The 20,529-nt window shown below is 32.9% G+C and overlaps 1 protein-coding gene across 1 annotated transcript in view; it reads left to right on the top strand.

Annotated features, from left to right (window-relative positions):
• Positions 1-20,529, top strand: part of LOC118192559 (neural cell adhesion molecule 2-like) — a 585,775-nt gene that overhangs the window by 543,084 nt on the left and 22,162 nt on the right. The gene's annotated exons all lie outside the window — the stretch shown is intronic.

The following is a 20,529-nucleotide window of genomic DNA, read 5'->3' as shown; positions in this document are numbered from 1 at the left end:
CTCTACCGATGCAAAAGATTTAAAAATATTTAATTTAAAAATTGGTTTTACTACATTTTATCTACATACAGTAAATCGTAGCAAATTATGTCTGACTAGTTCTGTAATTAAAATAGTTTTAAAACTTACTGTAATGATTTTCCAATTGTATTACTGAATTAAAAAAAATCACATTATTTCGCTTCTTAGGGAAAGGGCAATGGAAAAACAATGACTAGTAGAAAGCTCAAAATCTTTATCTCTCAGTTAAATAAACTATAGGATATCGGAAATTTAGTAATGGCATTAACAGTACGTTGCGGACATTCTTCATCAGCTTAATCACTCAGCAATCGAAAATCTATCGAAATCTCACAAAAATAAGCATTTGCTTCCTCTTCTTTAATCAAGAAATCACTTCGTTGCAATTACATTTTTTTTTTCTCATCATTGTTATTTCGAGTTCAACAACGAACAAAAGTTTCAATGCTTGATGCAACCTAAAATTCATTTCCTTCTGCCTCTCAACATCACATTCGAAACTACAAATCTACATTATGTTTCGCTCAATATCTATTAGTATCTCTGAATCTTTGGACGGCTCTTAAACGCGAATCGATAATTTCTCTTTTAAGGTTAGAGCACTCTTTAGAAGTTGGAAGCTGAAAAATTTTTAAAAAAAGCAAAAACATTCGAAAATAGAGAAATGTAAGGCATGTCTGTTTTAATCGTTGCCCTATCATTCTGAAAGAAAAGACTATACAAAGCTGTCCTCCTGCAATCGATACGGTAAACGTTGGGAGCGAGTTGCATTACGAAAGTCGTTAACTGAATCAGAACTGTTTGCAGTTTGGGCCCCCTGCCAGAAGGGTCATTAGTTGTTGTTTGTAAAAACGAAGAATTTAGCGCTGGACGTGCAGTTTGGCTAGGCGTGTTACATAATACGTTTATATTTTTTTTTTCCTAATCAGAGCAGAAAAGCTGCTGTTATTTATACATTAATTTTGCAACGTGTAATTGAAGGCAGATAATACATTAATTTGCATGTTTCATTTTTCTGAATAAAATTAGGGAGGGGAACTAATGGTAACAAGAAAATTGTCAGTACATTAGATATTACGCGAAGTATCCATTTAAAACTTTGATAAAAATAGTGCAGTTACTTAGAAAGCACTAAGCTTCTTTCGCTTCACTAAATATAAAAAATCCGATGTGTACACCACATGACTTCCTTGTACGGAATATTAAATTATCTTGCATTTTATTCAAACATATTAGATTGAATTAAACCTACTTCGCCGACAGCGCATAAACCACAATAGAATAAATGCATTCTTTAAAATTCACTTTGTTTACCATTGCGACACTCTGGCGCTAGGTATATATAGCTCAGAAAGCACAAAATGTATATTATTTAAAGATTTATCCAATCGTTGCCACATGTTCTATTCAAATACTATAATAAAACTAGAAATATGTATAAAAGAAATTAAGCAAACAAAACAAAAAAGAAACAGTTTTTCACAGACGATTGAGTATTTCTCATTTAATTAATTCAGTTCTCACTTCGCGAGAAGGCAAAAATACATAAAAAATCAAAATATCTATATTAAAAATTACGAAGTAAATCTCAAATGCTTATTTCCTCGAAAAAATTCCAGAAAAAATTAAGCATGATTTAATTAGCAATAATAAATGAATGCGTTACCTTTGTTGTTGCGAAGCTAAGTTTCTCTAGATTGGCAACAAATCCACTAGCATGTTTTCCGTTTAAAGATTAAGAAAGGGCACCCGTCTTGTTATTGCTAGCATCACTGTTACGCGTTGTTTTTCACATCCCGAAGTTTTGATGATAACTTCCTAAGTCCCCTTCTCCGTAATGGTGTAGTTACGAGGCATATCAAACAAATTGACGTCTCGTCAGAGTTGCCAATTTGAAAAATTCTTTTTCTTCCGAAGTGTGATGACATACCGCTGAAATGTTAGTAGTTTTCCCTCAAAATCTGCAAGAAGCTTTTGGCATATTGTTGTACGGCGTCTTAGAGATAAGCCCATCCGCTTCATAAACCAATCCACCCATCCACGGCTAGCCTTAAACTCTTGTTTCGGTATTCCAAGAACTTCAGCCTCCTCTTTTGCTTTATTTCTCATGGTGTCACTAGTCACAGGTTGCCCATTCTTCCTCCTTTCACATACAAATTCCAAAACTTTTCTTCAATTTTAGGGTGTCTTCCTTTGCGAGGGCCAGTGAATTTCTTTCTACTAGCTTTAGTTCCAAACAGTGCCAATTTCTGTTGCCGCCACAAGCGAACATTGATCTCAGCTACGTTGAACTCTCTCCCTGCCTTTCTATTGCCATTTTTTTAAGCATAAAGAATTACTTTATGTTTGGAAGTAGCGTCATATGACATTCTTCTCTGTTTGCCCTCCATTTCGTGACTACATAATCTGCAGTTTGCATCCTCTATGCAATAATATGTCAACGATAAATGTAACGGTAAATGTAGTCGAGAAATACAGTAATCTGTTGTTACGATTTAAATTTGGTTGACGTCATCGGCGAGCTGCTGACGTCATCGGCGAACTTTGCACTCGAATCTAATGCGCCATTGAATCTAATGCGCACCCCAATTTTGAATACTACATTTGGCCAAAAACGATGCGCATTAGATTCGCGTAAATACGGTATAAATATGTAAGAAAATTAAAGAATATATAAAATACTAAATTAGCAACGTAAATTTATCTTCCCGTTTCTAAAAATAGCAACCTCTCTCTGCACTGCGTCATTTCTAGATTAATCCAGGTCATATGACTCTTACATAATTCTGGCGATGTAAATTGAACTAAAACTCGCATAGCCAATAATAATTTTATAGCAATATTAACCATCCAATTGAAATGCATTGACAACCAAAACTAACTCAGTCTGAATTAAGATTTCACTCTGAACCTAACGTACTTGCTTTCTACGCTTTGGTCTAGGAAGACTGCTGTCTGTCTGCTCCTTCTATCTTACTGGAAATTTATTAAAAATGTAAGTTTGTTTTTAATAGGCTCAATTATGGTAATGTGCCAACTTGTTTGTTGTCGCAACGTGTTTGCTGAAATAAAAAATGAAGATTTAATCTGCCTTCACCTCCAATTTCTTATTTATTATGGATCAACACTTCTATGCCATCAAAATTTTGCTCATCATTACTTCTAAGCTTTATATATTTTATTTTTTATGTATTGTTTAATAATTTTTTCATGTATTTAGATGCTCGCACTTAGTTTACTTTTGTTTTCTGAATTTGAATGATATTGCAAATTAATTCGCAGCAATAATTATAATAATATATATATCTTTATAAGCGGCTAAAGTGTGTGTCGCCGATAGCTTATTATTGCCACTCGGAAAAATGAGCGCGGAAATTGACATTTCCGCAGTTTTTAATTAATATCTCGGCTAATTAAAGTCGTACGAAGATGAGAACAGTATCGATGGATTCGGAGAATTTTTTCGAATCCGAGGATACGCGTCTCGAATTTCATCTCGGCGCGGTTCCATAGATACTCGAGAAAAAAGAATTTGACACGTAGACAAATCCCTCTATTAAGGAAAACTCAAGAAAGAAAGTGGAAAACGTAGGGAAAACGTAGGGGGAAATTAGTTTTTAATTAATATATCGGCTAATTAAAGTCCCAAGAAGACGCGAATGGTCAAAATGGAGTGCCACGGACCTGTGGAATCCAACGGTGAGCTTCGCTAAACCCGGGAGCCAGACGTTTCGGAGGAGATAATGTTACTTCACCCCATATATATATATATGCGGCTTAAGTGTCTGTTTGTCGCCGATAGTTTATTGGTTGCTTGCGTAACTGTACTAGCCAATGGAGTGAAGTTGCCACGGCACAGGGTTGTCGTTTCAATTCAGACGTAGACAATTTCCTGTAAAACTTGCCTTTGCTATGAAATCTCATGGCCAAACGCTTAAGCGTGTTGGCATTTCTTTTACCTGAGCCTGCATTTGGACACGGTCAACTTTATGCTGCCTGTTCAAGAGTTCATGAAAGAACGGACTATAAATTAAAAATAATTGATGTTCCTTTGCAAGGCGAGTTTAAAAATGATGGAAAGATCTACACAAAAAAATGTTGTGTACAAAGAGATCTTTGACATTTGTTAATTCACATGTCAAAGAGATCTTTGACATGTGAATTAACATTTTATTATTCAAATCACCGTTATTTATTGAGCTAGCGGTATATGCATGTTTACATATATACGTATGTGTATATATATATATATGCATGTATATATATATATGCATGTTTACATATATACGTATGTGTAATTTTCCTTAATTTGGGAAAAATATATCAATGATAACCCCTACTGTACGTCATTTTAATATCATTTTTTTTCCTCAGAGTATATTAATTTTACTATTAGTTTGCAAAATTAAAACAAAATGGATATTGTGCTCTGATATTGTGTTATCCTATTTGGCCATTTAAAGCACAAGGTTTTGCTTTTATTGTTCAACTTAATAAAAAAATAAATAACAGACCATTACAGCTCATGTAACAGAAGTAAAAATTGGTTCAACAATTTATGTGTCATATATTTTTATCTTAATGACTTATAATCCTTAAGCATTGCACAAGAAATGATTTGCTTTAAATTTCTTATTTCATCGAGCATAAACAATTTAAATTAAATGCTGTCACCTGCGTTTCTTTTTAAAATAGAAAAGGGGAAGAGAATTTAATGCTTTAGCAAAGATGAATCTAAAAAGTTAACACCTCACAACTTCCATTTTTCTGTCTTCTGAGCGCCGGATATTATGTAATTCATTTAAAAAGAACCATGTTTTGCGCACTTGTTTGAAGCATTTAAATTTTCTACTTCATTTGCAGAAGCTTTGCGCTTGAAAGAACTTTATACCCATATCAAGATGAGGGAGCGAATGAATTTATTTCAAATCCATGTTCTTAGTTACAAAAGAACTATTTAATTCTTATGCTGTTTGCTTCATTCTAAGCGATTACATTCCTTTTTTGTATTCCTCGGAATCATTGAAAAGCTATTTGCGAATTAAAGCAGTATGATATCGCAGCAAAATTTTGGGTTTGCAATTGCAAATTGTTTTATTTCCTGAGTAAAGAACTGATGTGGAAACAAGGTCTACGTCAGTTCTTTCCTCCTGTCTGATATATCCATTCCATTTATCGCATCTATGACGTCAGTCATTTAAGCTTTTACCTGGTATATCTGATCCATCAGTCGATAATATACAGGGTGTTAATAAAGTCCCGTACCCATTTTGATGTTTAATAACTCATAAAATAATGAAGATATAAACAAACTTATGGCATTTATTGGTGGAATAACTTATATATTTTCCTTTTCAGGTTTGAATATCTTTACTTTTGTAAACATCGTCTGCGCGTGGTGTTAATTTCAGATAATTTCATTCCCCAGTCTAAATATCTGTACTTTTCTAAATATCGTCTGCTTATTAGTTGCATTTTTCTCTCTTCTGTTTTTGGCATCTTTCTGGCATTGTTAATCGCCATAATGTGCGCATATGGGAATCTGAAAACCCCCATGAATACCGTGAGGCACGAAGGGATTCCCTAAAGGTTAATGTGTGGTGTGGACTAATCCACGACCGAGTCATTTAGCCTTTCTCTTTTACAGAAAAGACGGTCTCATTAGTCGTATACTTAGACATGTTGGAAAACTTCGTATTTCGACAACTAGAACAGCTTTAGCCACATGTCTTCTTGCAACAAGATGGTGCACCACCTCATTGGGATACCATCGTTCGTAGTTCTTTGAATAACCATTTTACAGGGAGATGGATTGGGCGAGGAGGTCCAATTCCTTGGCCACCCAGATCACCTGATATAACGCCGCTTTTTCATTTGGGGATTTGTAAAGGACAACGTTTACAGGAGGAGAGTTTCCAACATTGGTGACCTAAAAGCCAGAATTACAACCGCAATAGCCTCTGTGGATGCCGACATGCTTGCCGGTACCTGGCGTGAAATTGAATATCGATCTTAATATTGTTACGTTTTTCCTTTTTCTAACACCAGTTGTTGCCTTATTTTCTTCGTTCGCGTTCGTGCGGGGTTTGTGGATTCAGAGTGAACAACGACGACACTTGATGAAGCATCGAGACACTTTATTTAGCCAATGTTAATCAGGACAGCTCCAAAAACACTTTTTACAGTCGTCGGGGATCTACCACGGAACAATAAGTGGCACAGCCTCCACACTGTAAGGCAATGACGATGGAGACAGCTTCACTGCAAAGCACTCGATTACAGCTCCCAACTCTGCTTGGTTGTTCTCGTAACTCCACGTACTCTCGAGACTCTCCACACGATGCACTCGACGATACACAAGAGTATAGCTCTCAACTCAGCAAAGTCTAAGACAAAACTCGACGATGCACTAATTTGCGATGCACTAAAAGACTCTCTCGATGCACTCGACGACCATCTCGTCGCTAGACTTCGAGGCACTCGCTCAATGACTGGCTATCAGCTCGCTAGACGAAGCATACACACTGAGACACACATTAACTGACTGCGGACCAGCAGGGTTTATATAGCTGTTCGGGAACATTCTGGGCTAAATCGGTAAGAATTCGTTCCAGAAGTTTTTCCATCAGTCCATTTTGTCGCCAAATGTCGTCAAATGGGTGATTTCTCGCCAAATGTGGCAACTCTGCCTTCCCTTGTCATTTGATGGCAACCCTAAAACTGCTTTGTAGGGAAGTCACCTTACCGTGTTTTGACATTTCGTAACAATATTCTCCGTGCGACGAAGGGGGCTTACGTGGAAGTTGATTGACAAGGGTTATGTAACTTTTTTAGTCTATCTAAACATTTATGTTATTAATTTTAATGACTTTATTATTTTATGAGTTGTTAAACATAAAAATAGGTCCGGGACTTTATAAAGACCCTATATATATCACGCATAAAGCATTTTCCCGTTTTTCTCTATAGCGGACACTAGCCAGTTCGGGCTTTGGCCAGTACTTAATCCAGAAGCGGTGGTCATTATGGAGGCAGCTAATAGCAGACCGCCGTTACCCCCTATGGAGGGAATAAGGGATTCGGGCCCGGGTACTTCGGGACAGCAGTCAGAGTCACTAACCACTTTTCCCGCCCGGGCGGCTCACGCATAAACATGGAAATGAAATATTGTAGGCATAGTAAAGTCTCTCATTTCTGTTATATTTCATGTGATATTTTGCTATCAACGCCTAATAATAATTATATTAGAAGTATTTTGTCTTTTTTACATCTCATGCAAAATACCGTTCACTGAATTTTTAAAAGATTTATTATAATCTCCTATAATTATTACGTCTCCGTCCGTTTATATTACATCTTTCTAACTCATCTCCTGAACTTAACGTTTATTTCCATTCCGGCCCACCAGCGGCCGAGCGGTGAAGTCGCAGAACGCTGGTAGTTCCGACCTGGGTCCGATTCCAGGAGAAGATTCTATCGATCAGACACAGGTCACGTTTCGTCAGCAGACCCCCCCCCTCCAAAGAAAAATGTTTAATAATAAAAATTCAAAAATGTTAAATAATAAAAAATGCAGCATTTTTTCCCCTTCTAAAACAGTTCTGCTGTTACTAATCTCATTTGCCTAGCAATGTTTAGCACAAGCTCACGACAATCATCGGGCAAATAGTCGAATGCACTTCTCATTAGAAAGAGCATTGTTAATCATATAGCGGAGCATTGTTAACCATATAGGTGACGGTGAGACTTTGCTCAGTTCCACACCCAGTTTTGAGGGAGAACCCCCTCGGGGGAAACGGGTTTGAGAGTCTCTTACCTCTCTTCCTCGCTAGAATTATTTTTCTTAAAACCCGTAATGAGCATGCGCAATAAGCGAAACTCGTTTACTTTAATTAATGTCGACGACATTAATGTGTAAAATCTCTGAAAATTGCTAGTTCGGTCCGGGATCGAATTCCTGCTAACGGGCTGTATAGGCGTTTTCGTAGTTTTCCTTATTTATAACGTGTATACGCGCCAGTTTCCCTCAGAAAGTTCTCCACGACGACGTCTATCCCCTCGCGAGCTTCGCCGTAATTAAATAAACCAAATCAAACCAAACCAATTTTCAATATATTTTATGGAAGGAAAATTTGCAACACAAAAACATAAATTAACAGTTAAGTTCCTGGTATGAGGATTTTTAAATGATCTAAAATGTATAATTTTAAATCAAAGTACTTTTCTTTCGTAAAGATAGATGTCTCGTTTAGCTTTAATGAAGTTTATTGAACTATCAATAATTAAATTTTACTTTAAAATTCTCCGAAGAAGAATATTCCAAATATAAATAATAATAAAATTAATAGAGGGCCAAATTTTGAAAATAAAATAGGAAAGTAAAAAAAAAAAAAAAAAAATCTGAAAGTTTTCGTATTTTATGTTATGTCTGAAGTTTCTTTTTAAACGTTTTGTGTGTTACCTTTATTTATTAAATATCAAGTTCTTCGAACTTAAATCATAAAATTCAATTCAGCAGCAGTATCACAAAATAATTTTAAAAGAGCACATCTTTAGAAGTTCCGCTACACAGCCTCTCACCCTGGAGGAAAAAAAAAAAAAAAAATATTTTCGCACAGCGTTGCAATTTTTCGCTTTGAAATCATTGGGTTTGTTAATCCGGAATTCGTTAAAGTGTTACAAAATATTAAAATGATAACAAAAGAAATTCCAAATCAGGGCTTCCATGTGCCAATATTGGGTGGAAGTTCACGTTATTCAATATTTGATGGCTGTAAATACCGTTGTGTTATCACAATGCAAGAAACATACGTACATTTATGCAGATTCTTCATTACTTAATTTGTTTAAATATAATACAGGGCTGTAATATTTGGTGGCAAAAATTTTAAAAGTGAAGCGCCGTTTATAGTTAAACGACACAAAATGCCAAAATGAAATTAATAGCCCTTTTGGCAAATAATAAAATGTTTAAAATAAGAGTAACGCGCTTCACATCTCATTACTTAAAAGCATTTTTAAGAATAATACTTAATAAATAATATAATATAAAATAATTTTTAAGAATAATATTTAATTATAATATTTTTTAGGAACAATATGATAGTCGATTATTTTTAGAGTAATTATGATTTACAGAAGCATCTTTGTTTAAAAACTTTAATGAAGAGCCTTACTGCATGCCAAATATTGAAATATTTATTCATAATTTAAATAAGCTATAATAATCCTACAAATCCTTCTCAACATGTAATAATATTTGAAAATATACTGCCCGTGATATTTTTTTTTCCTAGCCTTCAGTATGTTTTTGTAATATGAAAATTTATTAAAACTTTTACATTTCTGTACATCCATAATTAGTTGATAGACAAGGATATTCATGCAAGTTTTCCTCAAACCATGGGGAAATTCTTTCGCATCAAAGGGAAAATATCCGGAAAAATAATTAATGGAGTTACTCTCTGAACGCTGTAATTAATGGTATGGCAGTTTCGGTGCTGAAAATAAATAAATTTCTTTACGTTTGTAACAAATTTTGAACAAATCGCTTCCAAATGAGTATGAACTCTTTCAGATCGGTCATACTGATGAGGTATTTTCGCAATTAAGATTTACTGAGAAATTAACATTATTATCTCCAATAATTATTCTTAAGTCCTTTTAGAAAAATTATGCAATTAAAATAATTAAAATAATTAATTAATAAAAATCATTGGAATAATAAATTAATTAAAATAATTGCAATAATTAATTAAGTAAAGTAATTATATAATTATAATTACTTTAAATAAATGAAATAATTAATTAATTTAATTAATTGGAATAATTAATTAATTGAAATAATTGAAATAATTCATTGAAATTATTGGAATAATTACTTAATTAAAGTAATTGGAATACTTGATTGATTAAAATAGTTGGAATAACTAATTAATTAATTACAAATATATTTATTTTTTAAATAATTAATCTATTTAGTACTTTTGGAATAATTAATGCAAAAGGACTAAGAAATTAGTCTTTTTGAGCGAAACATAATACGCTAAATGTGTAACGGCGTTTAATCTGTATAAAAGAAAAAGCGAACAGTTTTTGAAATCATTGTTTCATAAATGGACACTTAGGATCAGATTTATGTTATAATACGTATTCCCTAAATTACAAAATGATAATTTGCCAGTATTATTTTATGACTCATATAAAAGGAGTTCGCTAAAGATTCTTGACCTGTTTGCTGATAATTAATCGAGATACCTTTAATCGTTGATATGTAGTCAGATTAAAGAGGATGCAGTAGATTTTCAGTAGTTTGCAATTATTTCTTAAACAGTTTTTTCAAGAACAATTGTTCATATTTATGGTTAATTTCAAAAGTCTTAAAATTTAACTCATTTTAAGTTACATTTTATTTCCTTATTCACTGCATACGTATGTTTAATTGATTTCAAAAACTGAGTTTATTTTTTGGCATTAAAAATAATTATTAGCATTTATTAGCGTTTATTACCTAACCGGCGTTAACCCATAAATCCTATTAGTGTCTAAACGGCATTTTACGTCAATTTACTATAAATGTCCGTTTCACTTGGACATTGGTGCCATCAAATATTATCGCCCTGTATTTTATTTAAGAAATTAAACGATAAAGTAGCTGCATCATGAATGTACATATGTTTCTATCACTTACCCAAGAGCTATCAAATTTTGGATAACGTAGTCCTCCACTCGAATATGTGTATCTGGAAGCTCGAATTTGGAACGTCGAATTTGTCTTATATATTTCTTATTTTGCAAAACTTCAACGAATTTTTTGACTCAAACATTTCAAAGCGAGCAGTGTACGAGAAAAGAACATTTTTATTTCCAGCGCGCAATAATGTCTATCGAAAATTCTAAAGATATGATGTTTTTAAATATTTTTAGCCCAGAGGGGAATTAACTCAAATGCTCTCGAAGCGTGCATCATGTGTGTTTAAATTTAAAAACATCATATATATATACAATATATATACATATATATAAATCTATCTAATATAAAATCCTAAAGCTGTCAGATTTTTTTTTAAAAATGAGTTCTATTGAATGTGTATTCTACTAATTTTTAGTTTATCCATATAATATGTTCATTAAATATTATGGTTTACATTAAGTTTGGATATTCCGTAAAGTATGTTTTAATCGGTTGTCTTAATTTAAGTGTAAATTAGTGGTTATTAAAACGATTTAATTGGTTGACTTAATTAAGTACTCAAAGCGTAATATTTTTTTTTCCTGCACCTTTTAGTATTTGTCTTACTCAGTTGTTTAACGGAGAATTTGGATTAGGAACTTAACATTTGCTCTGCTTGAAAAGCAAAGAGAAACCTAGAAACTGTTGGAAATACTTGTTACTGTTGAAATATCTATACTTATTTTACAGCTAGCTGAGACATAAAAGGCATATATAATTTTTCTGTGTAAAACTTCCGAACTGCTGTATTGAGAAGAATCTTAACAATCAGAGATAGCAATCATAGAATAGCATTTGTGATTAATAAGGACAAACAGTAAATGCCACACTTTAATTTAGTGTAACAGCTAATTACCTGATAAAGTTACAATTTTCTAGATTTATTTAATTTGTACCAAGATATTCCCAAGCGAAATTAGACCCGTTCACAAACACTTTATCATCAAAAACTGAAATTATCATGAAGTAAACTGCTTTCTAAATAAATATTAACTCTTAAGCTTCTTACGGAAAATTACGAGTACAGACAAACCTAATATAATTATTTATTTCCCGGAAGACTTTCGGTTTTACATAGCAGACGATTTGCGACAAAGCTCTGAAACAAAAATTATAATAAACCCAGTTAGAGAAAATTGACACAGATACAAAATTCTACAATTGCCTCAAAGAACGTATTCTGAGACATCAATAGATTCTGAGCTTCTAGATAATGCATAATTCTTATAATTAGAAGTACTTGTAATTAAAATAATACGTTTTTAATTAGTAACTGTAAAGAATAATTCCTCAGGGAATCAAAAACACGGGAAACCATCGAGATAAATCACTAAAACTTTGAGCATCAGATTCTTAAGAATATTCTATGACTCTTCCTACAAAAAACTTGCCAGTTTTACGTTTTGACATTACTGCTAGAACTACTTGGAATGCAAAGTCGTCTGCATTAGCTCGAAGTAGTTAAGATAACTTTTAGTTAGAACGAAAAACCTCTGCATTTTATAAGTTGCAAACGCGAGTGGCATCTTGAAATTACCCAAGTCTTAGAACTTGAGATTTGAAAGAGCATTCCAGGAATTAATTTTATACTATAATAATTTTATGAAGCACAGTACGGTTCGTATATTAATTTTTGAAATTTATTTGCTTCGCAAATGGCATAGTGGTTAACGATGCTGACTGCCGTACAGAAGGGCCCGGGTTTGAATGCCGAAAAGGCATGGTTGTTTGTAAATCTATAGTGTCTGTGCGGCATGGAGGCACTCCAAATATGCGGCGAGCCGAAGGTTCTATCGAGAGGTTGCTGTTAGAAAAAGAGTGATGGGCGACCTTCTGACCCATCGCCCGCTGTGCTCTCCTTCTAAACTGGGGACAGAAGTGTACAAAGTTGTACTGTCACCTGTCACCTTGCAATTTTGCACTCCTAGCCACTATTAATTTTGTGGGCTTATTTTGATGTTACTGTCAGACAAATGAGATAAGTCACTACAACAAGAGAAATATGCTTTTCGTATTTTTCGTTATTTACATTCATCGTAGTAATGTTTTGCAAAGCAAAGAAATTGCAGTCTAATTATGCCTAATTCTGATGATAACGAGTATAAGTAAATATTGTGTATTATCTGAATTTTATGCATCATAATACTTTACAAGGCATAAATATTAGTGATGTGTTATTAAATAAAATGTTTGACATTTTCAAAAGCGCATCTCTAAAAGGCTGAGCTTTTTGTGTTACAATATTCGCAAAGAAATAATTCTAGACCTATTGGACACTTTAATGATTTTACTACCGCTTATCACCGATACGTTGCACAGGGCTCCCTAGGACTGTTGTAGCCGTTAGATACGTAAACATTCATCCAAGACCAATGCATGAATCGGATATCAGTCTCCGTATGAGCCTGATATTTAGATTCCGTCCAGTAGCATAGCAGTCGAAGTTACCTAAGCACGTATAAATGTAAAACGAATATATTGGTTAACATTGCGAATAGAAGTTATATTTCAATATTAGTTTTTACTTGATGCATCCCCTAAGAAGCAAACGGATAAGCTTTACAATAGCTGGAATTTTATAACAAATGATTGCAGTTTTAATTGTTTGATGGTTAATTTATTAAAATACATTATAGAGTCATTAGTTTATTTTGAAGACGGGGACGTCAAAAATGTGCATTGTTCTCGCCAGAACTTGAACCTGGAACTCTCGACTACGCACAGAGTGTTCTACCGTTCGAAAGCATGCTGAAAGGAAGGATAAAATACGTTATATACTCCTCCTTTTAAAGGGCGACTGGTGATGAGGGGACCCAATCACCAAATCGTGATGGTGACGAATTATCGTCCACCATCTTTTAGTTCGGGCGCCAATGTAGAGTTATCAGATTGTTTTAAAACAGAGCACGACAAAAATATATATTATCCTCGCTGGGACTCTGACCTGGTGCTCTCGAATACTAGCCGAGTGTACTACTCTTACACTAGGAAGGCATTCTGGAAAGAAAGAGAAAATAATCTGCAACATAACTTGGCAACTTTTCTTGAAGGACGCTCTGCTGGAAAATATGTATATTACTCATAGGGAAAATTACGAAAATTCCATGCAGCTAACTATTTTACCGCGAACCAAATCCTGATTGAATTATCTGAGCCAGTTCTAGGGCTATTGCAATGATAACTGTCATGATTTGCCTAAGTTCTAATAATATTTGATCGATCATATTTATAGTACAGCACCTTTGATATTATCCGAATTTTTAAGTTGTAGGGTTTATATTTATTTTAACTAACATTTATTTTAAGTTTAAACTATCTTTCCTGTCAAGCCTTACTTTTCCCTGGAATTGCCAATGCCAGAGTATGTAAATTTTAGTAGAAAGCGCAAGGATTCAAATTGTCAGCGTAAGTATTCTGAGTTAAATAGAAGGGGAACGAGTTCGAAAGTGTGCTTTCTTGCTTCACGAGCGTGGAGGTGGCTAGTTAGAAATTGAAGAACCACGCGTTTCGGCCTGTGTGCTTGCCTCGGCAGTTTGTTAATCTTTCAACGTAATATTCAGAAGTTTGCTGAATTATCAGCGGTATTTTAGAACGCGGTGAGGTTAGTTACGTTTAGAGAGCCTCGTAGTTAGTCACTTGTTACTATTCTTTTCTTAGTTTCTTATTTTTATTTTACCGCCGGGTCGGCGTAGTTTGTGAGCGTCAAGAGCACGCATTTGTAATTTCTAAAGTTGAATAAAAAGGGATTTAAACCCTACTCAAGACTTTGTCTACTTTCCAGTTCTTAGCAGTCACCACTATTGTTGCGTGCAGGTTGGAAGCGCGCAACATTGCAAAGTTACTCATGCAGAACAATTAAACTTTTTACAGAAAAATAGAAATCATTTAATATAAATTTACTGTAAATTAATACCGCACCATGTACTTATTTTCATTTGAATAATAGATTGCAAACTCGAACACCTAAAGCTAAGTATTTTCCGATCTATATTTGAAGTTTAATTTCAGATATATATTTGAGCAATATGTAATAAAAATATATTTGAAGTTATAGAAACCGCAAGGTATACATCATATTTAAAGCAGCTTATGTCGAAAGCATTTTTTATTTGACACAGTTCTGTTCAATATCATTTGTGACAGAACTACCTTTTCCAAGTCGACATTGCTTCACCCAGTTAAGGTGCAAAGAAAAAAAAGACGAAACAAATATATGGGAATCTCTAGGCTAGAACACTCGGATGATAAATACAGCAGCAGGGATTTAAACTTACTCGTAGCCTAATTCAGTAATCCTCATTGAGAATGGACTACGAGTTCTAAAGGCATTCCTGAATTATTCATGTGGTCACTGGGTTATTCTTAACATTTCTAAGCAAGGATTTAGATCGAATAAAGTGGCACCTTCATTGAAATATTTTTCGGGCTCTAAAAGTAAAGTACCATCCATGATTTTTTCCCTTTATTCTTTTTTTTTAACTATCTCTCAGATCGCTGCAAAAAAGTTGTCAAACCAAACCCAAAGACATTTTTCAACAAAAGTTACTTCATTTCGGTTTTATTGAACTAGGTACAGAATTCAATTTATTCTAAGCCTATATTGCTCCAAGTGAATGCATTAATCCACGTGTGTTTCTTTACATGTCTAATATATTTTACTTTTATTAATGGATTAAGACAAAGCGCCCAAAAGCCATTGTGAATATCTGTGTTGTGTTGTTGTGACTAATTTCACTTTTATAATCTAGTCAGAACAAGCCTGCCCATTTTATAGCGGCAAGGAGTACAAGATTCAGTCTATGGGTTGGCATGAGGTTTGTACACCATATAACGCAGTGGCGAAACTGCAGGGAGTAAAATATGTTTATATCTAGCGTGCGAGATTATCTATCGAAAATTCTAAAGATATGCTAATATATATATGCTTTTAAATACTTTTAGCCCAAAGTAGTTTAGCTGAAATGCTCTCGAAAAGAGTGTGTGTGTTTGTAAATGAAAAAAGACATCTGTTTGGGCGTAGTATAAAATCTGCAAGTTTCAGATTTATTTATATATTTTTTTTTTAATCTGCAAATGGCAAAACATAAATATTTGCGTCATTTCAAACATTTTGCGAAAGTAAAGGATGGTTCTGTGTACACGATGTTTACATATGTATACACCGCGTCCAAGAAATTAGAATATGTGTATGCTAATATTTTTAATATCAATACATATTTTTAGTTTTTGTTGCATATTGCTTTATTTTGAGTTTTTTATAGTATTTTGAGTTTTTTAATTTTAGTTGCACTCCTTTTGGGTTGCAACTTTTACTGAGGAAGCATTGCTTACGGCCTTCTTAGGGAAGTATAATCTAATCCCGACTTTTCCTTTTAATTATATTAATTATAAATATATATATATATATATAAATAAGAAAATTCTTAGTGCTTACGCTAAAAATCAGCTTAGATACTGTGTTCATATATAATTAATAAGATTTTATATATATATAATAATTTATTTCCTAAACAGTATTGATTAATTGATTATATTATCTCCTAAGTTTAATTAAAGTATATATATATGTATAATATATATATATATATATATATATGTACAAAAATCAGTTATCTGTTTAAATGTTACTTAACAGTTTCAAAAGATTTCTTAAATATAGAAATACAATACTCGAATATTTAAGTACAGATTATAGAAATAATAAAAGTACTATTTTTTCCTTATTGCTTCTAAATAGGAAAAGTATTTCCAATTCTCTGAATAAAACTAACTAAACATGCTCTCTCCAAGTATAAATCTTTCTTGTAATTTTTAAGTAAATTATTTTGTAGCATAAAATTTCAGTAATTATCTCAGTTTATTATTAATTGTCTAGCATTATTATAATCTATGAATTCGATTTGAAAAAAAATTATTGTATACCTTGTGTTTAAGAAACTCCTGATATCACATATACTTTTTTAATAAATGTTTATTGCTTTTTGGTTAATTAACTATATATTAAGAATAAATATATCGTACCGTTACCAATTTTTATAATTATTTAAATAATGAGTTAGCAAATATAATGAAAGGGAAATATGATAATAAATCAGAATAAAAATAAATATTACCAGAATAAAAATTATGAGCAAGATATTTTAAATGAATATTATTCAGGTTTATTATCCAAATGTAAACGCATCAGATTTCTTCACAAGGTTTAGACTGAAGTACATTTACATCATATTTTACCGAGATCATCTTAGAAGATGCAGCTATGGCGAACATATGAAAGGGAGATAACAAGATCGAATATGTTTGTCGCCAGTCCGAGCGTTCTCTTCCATTGTAGTCTACGTCTTTGTAACAATACATTACACCTTTCAGAAACGCTCTTTTATCGATCAGGAAGGAATTCTATTTCAGTGGATTTCCCAGCATCCTACAATTTCTTTTTACTTAAGGTATTGAGCACCGCTTCCCGCGTTGTTGTCCAATGCCAGCTCAATATCCGGTTAGATGGTGTGATGTAACAGTATTTATACAAACAGAAGCTTAAAGGTGAATAAAAGGCTTTGTAAAGAAATGGGGCTTTTAAAGTTAACATTCATTCCAGCTGGAAGTCACCAGTTGAAACTGGTGTTTTTATCAGAAGGAATTCAAAAGATAAGTAATGTGGCTTTTAAGATATAGTACGAAATGCAACAAATCAATTTGGTGCACCATCATTTGTTCCTCGTGTGTGCAGAAGAAGATATAGCAAGAACAATTTATTTAAAAAAAAGTTCTTCCAACATTGCTGTTTAAACATATTAAAATATAACATAAATCACCAGTGGATACATCCACTACTTATTAAATATATTTTTCGTATTCTATGAGTTAAGTATATTTCTATGCAGAAACTGCCTTGCTTATGAGAATAAGAATAAAGTATTAATTAATTCACAGTTAAATTGCATTCTTTGTTTAATCACATAAAGTTCACGAAAGATGTCTACTTAAATTGAGAGATATCTTCGCGTAGGAATTTGCAAGGGAAATTCCAAACAACTGAAATAAATTAATTAAGTTTTAAATATTAATTTTCGCACCACATTCAATTACCATAAAAAGTCTGGTATTTTTAGGGAAATAGACTACCGACTTCAATTAGGCTATTGAAGAATTACATGATTACATGAAGAATCTTATGATTACAAAAACAAAAGGTGAAAAAAAGAGTGTATAAGACAATTTTATTTGAACACAAGAAGTAGCAATGAACCAACTTGGGTTTACAGAAGGAAACTTAACTTAAATAAGTAATGCTGAAGTGAAATCAAATGTAGTAAGATTAGTCCTAACAGCTCACAACATAAAGTATCGCGCAGGAAAGGCTACAGTTGGTAGAAAAACTTAGGCCACAAAATCAAATGGTCACGTGGCCTCAAGAAGGCAGAACACGCTCTAAAAACAGCTTGCGAAACCTTCGTTTAAATAGTACTTCTTTCTCCTTCAATCTGGGTAAACGCGCGTTATCTCATTTACATTCTGGTATGAAAAGTGTAGGTGAAAAGAGAATGGCAGAAAAGTATTTAAATTAAAATTAAATATTAGTTAAAAATAAATAGATATATCTCGAAAAATAAAATAGATCCAAATTACCGGATTAGTTCAAAGATCCCCTCCAAATACAAAGAAAATAATGCAGCACTGCGAGGTCTTATTCTAAAAAAAAAACAAAAAAAAGTGTTTAAAAATATATGAAATACGAAAATACATATCATTTATAAGTATAGTTAGGAAAAAATATGATGTGTACACCACATGACTTCCTTCTACGGAATATTAAATTATACGCATTTTTTCTTGCATTTCATTTAAACGTATTGGATTGAATTAAATCTACTTCGCCGACAGCGCATAAACCACAATAGAATACATGCATTCTTTAAAATTCACTTTGTTTACCATAGCGACCCTCTGGCGCTAGGTTTACTTAACAATATTATATTTCATTCATATTATAACTCAGAATGCACAAAATGTATATCATTTAAAGAATTATCTAATCGTTGCCACATGTTCTATTCAAGTACTATAACAAAGCTAGAACGATGTATAAAAGAAATTAAGCAAACAAAACGAAAAAGAAACAGTTTTTCACAGACGATTGAGTATTTCTCATTCAATTAATTCAGTGTTCACTCTGCTACGAGGCAAAAATACATAAAAACTCAAAATATCTGTATTAAAAATTACGAAGTAAATCTTAAATACTTATTTCCTCGAAAAAATTCCAGAAAGGATTAAGCATGATTTAATTCGCAATAATACATAAAGGCGTTATTTTTGTGTTGCGAAGCTTAGTCTCTCTAGATTGGCAGCAAATCTACAATTCTGCTGTTTGAAATGTAAACAAATATGTCCGCCATGTTATTTAAAACTTAACCGCACTTAAACAGCTTTTAAATTGCTGATAATTGTACAAATATTGCTTCCAGAATTACGAAAGGCATAAAAACGTTACCGGAATATAAAAACAATATAATTCAATCATTTTTAAAGCAAAAAATGTACAATTTACAAACATATAAGAGTAAAGAAACTGAGATCACTGAGCCGAGTAACAGAGTGGATATATTTATAAATATATTTATATAAGTTTGGCGCGGCCGATTGAAACCAAAATACGAGGTGCACATCTACATGTTATAGTAGTCTTATATACAAAATTTCAACGTTCTGAGGCTACTCGTTTTTGAGTTATGCGAGATACGTTCGTACGCACGCATGCACGTACGTACATACGTTCGCACAGACGCCACGAAAAATTCTCTTCAGAATTCATTTAAAACAGTTTTTTAGTTTTTTTGGAGGAAAAGAGTCTTTTATTCTGTCCTTACATATAGATATCACGCAAAATCATCGTTAAATTGCATTCGAAAGCGGTCAAAGTGGATATTTTCGTTGAAATATGGTGCCTGAAGCTTTTCGTGATTACAATACTTCCTTTTCACTTCGTACAAGGAAGTAAAAATAAGCATTTGCTATTGAGATAACCATACGCTTTCCTTGTCTAGAGTAAGAATTTTAAATTTTATGCAGGTCTACATTTCTCCCAAATCTGAAACGTACTTAGAACTTTCCATGTATTACTTTTGCTTCTTGTACCAAAATTAGCAAATTTTTTCGGGTAGAATTTGCTTGCTTCTCAGTCCAGTTATACAAAATATGGCTAATTAAAAGAAAGGTAAAATTAATTAAAAATCTAGAAAAATCATGCTTAACTAATACATACAAGGAGGTGGAATGATTCTGCAAAATCATTTGCTGTGTTTGGGGATTTAATATTTAGGCTCCTCGTGTCTAATAACATTTGAACACTGCTTACTGTGCAATTATTAAGCTTCTCATAACTTAATTTCCACTTTCCTGCTGCAGGAGAATAAATGCTTATCTTTTTTGAGTGATATTGTTTAGCTGTTATAATTAAAAGTCAAAAGAAATAAATGCAAACTCATAAACAAGCACTGCCTTTCAGATCTTCGAAGATAATAATTAATGTTCCATTTATAGGGGAAAAGGAAAGTCTGGATTTTAGGCGTCGAATATGGGGGATTATGTTTAATACCTGATTTTGTATTACGTGCTATTGGGAATAAGACTTAGAACAGTTTATTATTTGAGCAATATTAAACCGTGCTTTCAATGATAATTTAATACTCAAGAAAGGTGAAATAATACCCAGAAAAATCCTCAATAACATAGTTTAACATATGTGTATCTACGACAAATGAATTTATAAGAGA

The sequence above is a fragment of the Stegodyphus dumicola genome, chromosome 1 (genome assembly GCF_044657685.1).
Source record: "Stegodyphus dumicola isolate Sdum_Otavi_A_Nest chromosome 1, ASM4465768v1".
Taxonomy (NCBI): domain Eukaryota; kingdom Metazoa; phylum Arthropoda; class Arachnida; order Araneae; family Eresidae; genus Stegodyphus; species Stegodyphus dumicola.
Note: the sequence above shows the minus strand (reverse complement) of the source record. Positions and strands in the feature narration are given on the sequence as shown.